At 42.8% G+C, this 6913-nt stretch overlaps 1 pseudogene; it reads left to right on the forward strand.

The window, feature by feature from the left end:
* The first annotated feature begins 2790 nt into the window (after nt 1-2790).
* Nucleotides 2791-3579, forward strand: LOC119809296 (annotated as a pseudogene).
* The last annotated feature ends 3334 nt before the right edge of the window (nt 3580-6913 follow it).

A 6913-nucleotide genomic window follows, 5' to 3' on the forward strand; every position in this document is an offset into this window, starting at 1 on the left:
CTGAGGCAGAAAGATGCACATTTGAGGGGAGAGCACATAATGAAACCCTGTTCCAAAAAATAAAACCTCAGCCTAGGTGACAGAGGTAGTCTTCTCTACCCAAGGTTCATTATTCCCGTGGCTCTTAAGTAAAGAGTTAGAAAACTATATTGGTTTTAGAGTTGACACACTTTACATGTTCATATTGCATTTTCCAATTTATATTCAGGGTTGCAGGGAATTTTTCTGAATCACCTCCATTTCACATCTGTCTTTCCTTTCTTCTACATCAATGACTCTAGAACTCTAGGACTCAGGAGACACTCAGGAGACAATGGAATCAACCGTCCACCTGCACACTTTGGCTTCACCCCACATCACCACTCACAAACGCCTCAGAAGAGCAATCATTCCACCACCAGTGGATATGTTTATTAAGACTAGTTAAATGCTCTGTGGCACAAGTCTGTCTTAGTCAGGGTCCTCTATAGGAACAGACTGGCAGAACGGAAATCCATTAAAAGGGATTTATTAGACCGACATACACGAGATGGTCTGGATAGTCTGACAACGCTGTCTGCCCATTGGAGAAACCAGGTAGCTCTCTGGTCCACAAGGCTGGATGCCTCAGCAGTTTCAGCCTGGAGCTGAAGGATCCCTGAGAGCCACTGATTTCTGAGGAAGATGTCTGATGTCAGCTAAGGATAGCAGCAGCAGCATTCACTAACAGGAGGCAGGCAAGCAGAAAGCAAAAGGTTTTCCCTTGGACCTTCTAGGTTAAAACTATATGTTTCCACCCTCCCCTCCATCTGAATTCAGTGGGAATTCTGCCCACTTCAGTTTAACCTAATGTAGGCCACTTCTTACAGCTGTGCCCAGAGGTTAGCCTAATCTAGACAGTTGTACACGGCTGTGCCCGGAGCCTTGCTCCCCCACATAGGTGATTCTAGAGTCTGTCAAAGTGACAATATTAACTATTACTCTAATTCTGTTGTTATTACAGAATGCCACATAAGGAGGGAAGTGGTTTGTTGTTTGTTTTTTTAAGAGTTGTATGGGTCAAAGAGCATGCATGGACTTGGCACTGAGTGGGAGCTTTGTGGTTGCCTCGTGACATGGTAGGGACATCACACGGTGAAATAGAGCAAGTGCCAATAAACTAACATCACTGTAGGAAACACATTTTCATGACCTCACACAAATCCTAATTGCCTTCCGAAGTCTCTATTCCCAAATAACACTGCCATGTGCATTTTAAGATTACCCTTCTGTATTGGTTACTTTTCTCATTTTCTGATTGAAATGCACAAGAGAATGCCACTTCAGGAGGGAAAGGTTTATTTTGACTCTAAAATCATGGCAAAGATTGCATGGCACATGAAATATGAAACAGTCATTGCATCCAAAGCCAGGAAACAGAGCCATGAATGCTGGTGTACAGTTTGCTTTATCCTTTTTATTCAGTGTGAAACTCCAGCCTGTGGGATGGTGCTGCCCACACTTAGGGTGGGTCTCCCCCCTTACTATTAATCACAAGTCTATCCCTTCTCTACTAAACACCCAAGCATTTCATTTTTAAACCATATTCTTCCACCCTTGTTCCCACAGGCTCAAGGCTATCTCTTGATTTGAAACACATCCAATCCAACTTCAAAATTTCCCACAATCTTTAACAATGCTTTTTCCAAACTTTAAGTTCAGAATCTCTTCCAAGACTCAGATCATCTCTTAACTGGAAGCCTCACAGCATCAAGAAGCCAGTTATGTGTGTCCAGCACACTGTGGCAGAGTAAATATTCCCATTCCAACAGGGGCAAAACTGGGTAAAGCAAGGAAAGATGAGATCAAAGTAAGACCAAAACCCAGTCGCGCAAACACCAAGGCTTGCACTTCCATGTCTGGCAGCTGATCTAGTAATAGAATCATCTGGGCTCCAAAGAGCTTGCATATCCTCAACCTGAGCTCATATTCTGCTGCCTGTACCACACATAGCCTCTCAGGCCAACTTCCCTCTTGGCACTCAGCTGTCCTCTGCATGTGTCCTGTGGTTCTGGCATCTCTGAGATCCTTCCTTCTCCACTGCTACTCGGATTTCACCTTTACAGCTGTCTTCAGAGGCTTCTCAGGGGGTGGCATGGACGCACTCGAATACTGCCACACATTTTCCGGCCTCTGTAGCTCTCTGGAATCATGGGACAAGACTCTATGACATCCTCATTCTTGCCCCAAAGAGCCTAGTCTATCCAGAGGGGAAGTGAGATTAAGAATGGGGCTCCAGATATTGGGGAGTCTTTCCAGTTTGTTCTCTTACCCTCCTCCCAAATGTTAACTTCTCGTTGATGTAAATCTAAACTCCATTTTCCAGAGGCATATAGTGTGGGAAGAGGATCCCCTCAGAGGAGTTTACTGGGTTGATCATCTTTCTGGTCTCATTCTTTCTGGGCCCAACAGATGAAAAGCTACTTGTCCTTGCTTGTTAGAATCTAATCACCTTCAATAAAAACTGTATGTTTGCTGGAGACTGGCAGGCAGGTCAATATTCAGAATAAAGAGAAATGTAAAAAAATCAATGTTTTATGACAGAGCCAACTGCTGCTGCTGGCCTCTCTTCTAGAAAAGATGTAAGTTTCTGTCACTTAAAAAACATAGCTAGTTTCTCTGGGTTCAAGCAGTTCTTATTTTCAGGAGCATGAGAGACCTGGTTACAACACAGCCATAACCCAAGATAAAGATGGTTATAATACAGCCCTAGCTCAGGCCTGATGGACTGAGATGGCCTTTGTCTTCCAAGCTTAAACCCTCACATGAAACTGTGGGTTGGTGGATCGTGGCCTTCCAGCTGGTGGGCCTGAGAACCTGCAATTCAGCTCCTTCCGGTTCTGGAGAAACCCTCAGCCTAACACTGATTGTGGACTGCAGGAGCTGCTAATTGACAGAAGGGAAAAGGAGGAAGAGGAGAAGAAAGAAGAGAATGAATCTGAAGGCAGTGATGACCCCCAGCAACATCAAGCAGATCCAGCAGGAGTTGAAGCCATGTGACATTCTGAAGGACATATGGGTTGGGTGTGTGACCACAGACTTCGCCATGCAGAATGTCCTGCTTCAGATGGTGCTGCACATGCTGGTAGAGAATTGCGTGCTGATCCTAGAGGCCCAGAGCTACCTCCTACGCTATCATGGCTGCTTCAAGATGATGTCGGACATGAAACGAGTATTCTGTGGGCATCGTGGGAACAAGACCCTGAAGAAAGTGTCAGTGACTGTCAATGACGCTGGCACCTTGCATATGCATTTCTCCTGAAAAACCCAAGGTGCTGAACCCTCAAGGCCTCCGGTACTCGCTGCCCACTCCCAAAGCAGGCAAATATGCCCTCAATCCCTATCTGATGGAGGATCAGCCCTTCCCCCAGCTGCAACTCTTCCACAAGGCCAGGCAGAAGACCAACGTGTTTGCCCCTGACTACATAGCTGGGGTGTCTCCCTTTGCAGAAAATGACATCTCCAGCCATTCAGCCATCCTGCAGGTCCTGGGCAGCACTCTAGGGCTGAGATACTTAAATCCCAGGTGCTTCCAGAAAGATGTTTGTAAAGAAAAGGTGATTATCGCAAGCCCTGCAGGCAAAGCAGATTGCAGCTGGCTGCTGGGGATGCCTGGGGGCACCATCCCCAGTGTTTGGTCTGCCAATCAGCTACACAGAAGCAGTCCTGGCTTCTCTGGACTTTCTGCGACTTTGTGCTGTGTGGGGTCACAGTGCAACATGGCTGCTCTGCTTCTGAGCGTCCAGAGCCCAGACTCGGTCACGGGAAGGGAAACTTGAAGGAGGAAGGGTACCCTGGAGCAAACATTGAGCTCAAAGGAAGAAATATCCAAATGGTAATCTTTTTCTAATAAACTTGATGGCCAGTTCAAAAATAAAACAAAAACAAGAAAACACCCCCCAAACAAAACAAACAAACAAACAAAACAATACTGGGTACAATTTTTAGAACATCAAAGGGTACACATCAGAATGTTTCTAGCAATTATCTCAGTGCTTTGGAAGTATATTTTAAAATTCTCTGTTATCAAATTTATAACCATGTAAGTAGAGTGTGATATTTCTCTTTCTGAGGGAAAAGTTAAGCAATATTTTTGTATTTAATCCTTCTTGAAGACAAAGAAGATTAGATGTATTGAGTATTAATTAGGATTGCAGTTCTGGAAAGAGCAGATTCTAACAGTCTAGAAATTAGGCTCCAGGGGTTCAAACTGTGACAGCAGTGTTTATGACCTTAAACCACAGAATGTTGGAAGTTGTGTGGCTTTTGTCAGGTGATGTATGTGCTGGCTAAGAGAGAGTATGTGATCTTTAAGAATGAGACTGAGTGTGGTTTCAGCCTGAGTGATTTGGGGAAGGGCTATGTTAACAGGAGGATGGCAGAGATGAACAGTGTGCCAAGGTCACCAACCTGCAAAGGTGGGTTGGGAGTGTCTGTGGCCCAGATTGAAAATGCAGGTATGAATTTACCTGAGGCCTCTGGACTCCACCTTCAGTGCCCTGAACCAATGCTGTTGTTCCATTTTGGTTTTTTCCTTTGATGCTGTAAAGTCCTAGACTTATAAAAACTACTAACCTATTGTAAACTGTTAAGGATAATTAAGAAATGCCAGTTAGCCAGGTATGGTGGTGCACACCGTTAATCCCACCACTTGGGAGGCAGAGACAGGAGGATCTCTGAGAGTTAGAAGTCAGCCTGGTCTACAAAGCAAGTTCCAGTATAGCCAGGGCTACACAGAGAGACTGCCTCAAAATAATAATAATAATAATAATAATAATAATAAATAATAAATCAAATTCTTTAATTTATTCAGAGTTACACTTTTAGTCATGTTGTATTTAGTTTCTTGTATATACTTTAAAGTTAAGCCTAAAGCAAGTAACTAAATCAGGTATACTTTACTAAGTAGCTATTGATAGATGGTTCTCAAACTCTTTAGAATGCTGAATATGGCATTTAAAATTGCGGTGGAATAATCCTTTTGTACACTGTGAAGATGTTCTGCTCTCATTGGTTTAATAAGAGTCAACTGGCCAATAGTTAGGCAGGAAGAGGTTAGGCAGGAGAGTCAGAGTAAGAAAACACTGGGAAGGAGGGCAGAGTTGCCAGGCAGATGTAGAGGAAGCAGGAGATGAACATATCTTGTGGAAAAAAAGGTACCACCATGTGGTAGAGAGCAGATAAGAAATATGGGTTAATTTAAGTTGAAAGAGCTAGTTAGTAACAAGCCTAAGCTACTGGCTAAGGATTTATAACAAGTCTCTGTGTGGTTATTTTGGGAGCCAGCAGTCCTGCGCTAACCTGGAGAGAACCTGCCAAGGTTCTAGAATTATATTTCTACCTCTTTATTAAGAGATAAAATTCACACTATACTATGAAAATACATTAGAGAAACCATCACAGCAAATGACATCTTTCTTATACAAAGACATGTTTCAGTGAACTAACATGTACTCTATATTGGTGGGTTGTATGGAATACTAAAGAATTAACATCACAGAAAAGTGTGTGTATGTAAAAATCTAATGGGTTTTAAAGGGAATTAGTTCTTTAATATATATCTGTAACCATCTTTAAGAAACTTACACAGTATCTAATTAATCTGTGATAATCTGTGATCAATCTAACATAATACACAGTTGAAGTGATTGTATATTGCCATAGATTCAGTTTGGTAAAGCTTTGCTCCATTTAGAGGTTAAAAAAATTATTTATATTTCAGTTAGATATTTTCTATGACAAAACGATTTAAGTCAAAGTGACATAATTATTTTTACCTCAAACGTAAATTTTAGAGAGTACCTTTTAATTTTTCTTTGAAATTACATACATGTATACAATGTATCTTGATCATATCCACCCCCAGTTTCCCGTAGGAATTGGCAGCGTGACCTCCTACATTCATTTCTTCTCCTTTTTCCATTGTGAGCCAGAGTCCAGCTATGCTGGGATGTTATCTGACCTCGTGCAGGTCTTGTGCATGTAACCCACAGACGCAGGAGTGCGGTGTCCACGTCCTGTTCAGAAGACAGCGTTTCACAGAGCCCTTCCCTCATCCTCCTTACTCCGTCCTAACCCCTCTTCTTTGATGTTCCCTGAGCCTTGTTGGGGCCACTGATTTCCTGTTTGGGGCTGAGCATTGCACAGACAATATTCTCAGTTCTCTGGTTAGCTGCCCACTGCAGAAAGAACCTTTTCTCCCCAAGGGTGAGAGAAGCACTCACCTATGGGTATCAACAAGAACTTTAGAAGACAGTTTGATGCCATATCCACTTAACAAAACAATAGGAATATGTTCAATCTCGGGCTTATGACCTCTCAGACTGTGGACCTTTGATTAGGTTAACAGCACTGGGCATGCATTTCTTACTGTGGACTGTGGAGCTGGCCTCAGATTCCACCAGAAAGTGGTTGGCTTGGTTATGTCCATGACCTTAAAATCAGAATGCAGGTTTTAATCATTACTATAAGTCAGACAGGCTTTAAGAAGGGTTATACTTTTGTTTAATTGCCAATTACTCAAACTTCTCCAGAGAAGATTATTATTATTATTATTACTATTATTATTATTAATTCTCTTATGAATTACATCCTGACCATAGTTTCCCCTCACTTCTTTCTTCCCTCAGTTCTTCGCCACACATTCCTTCGTCCCCAGATTCACTCTTCCTCCATTTCCCTTCAGTTAAGGGATAACAACCAAACATACATATCAAGCTGCGGTAAGTATAGGCATATCCTCATAGTAAAGCAATCCCGTAGGAGGAAAAGGTCCCAAAAGCGGGCAAAAGAGTCGGAGTCAGCCTGTGATCCTGGTGTCAGTAGTCCCACAAGAAAACCAAACTACAACCACACATACAAAAGAGGACAGGACCTTGCTCAGAACCATCCAGGC

This window comes from Arvicola amphibius, chromosome 3, assembly GCF_903992535.2.
Source record: "Arvicola amphibius chromosome 3, mArvAmp1.2, whole genome shotgun sequence".
Taxonomy (NCBI): Eukaryota; Metazoa; Chordata; class Mammalia; order Rodentia; family Cricetidae; genus Arvicola; species Arvicola amphibius.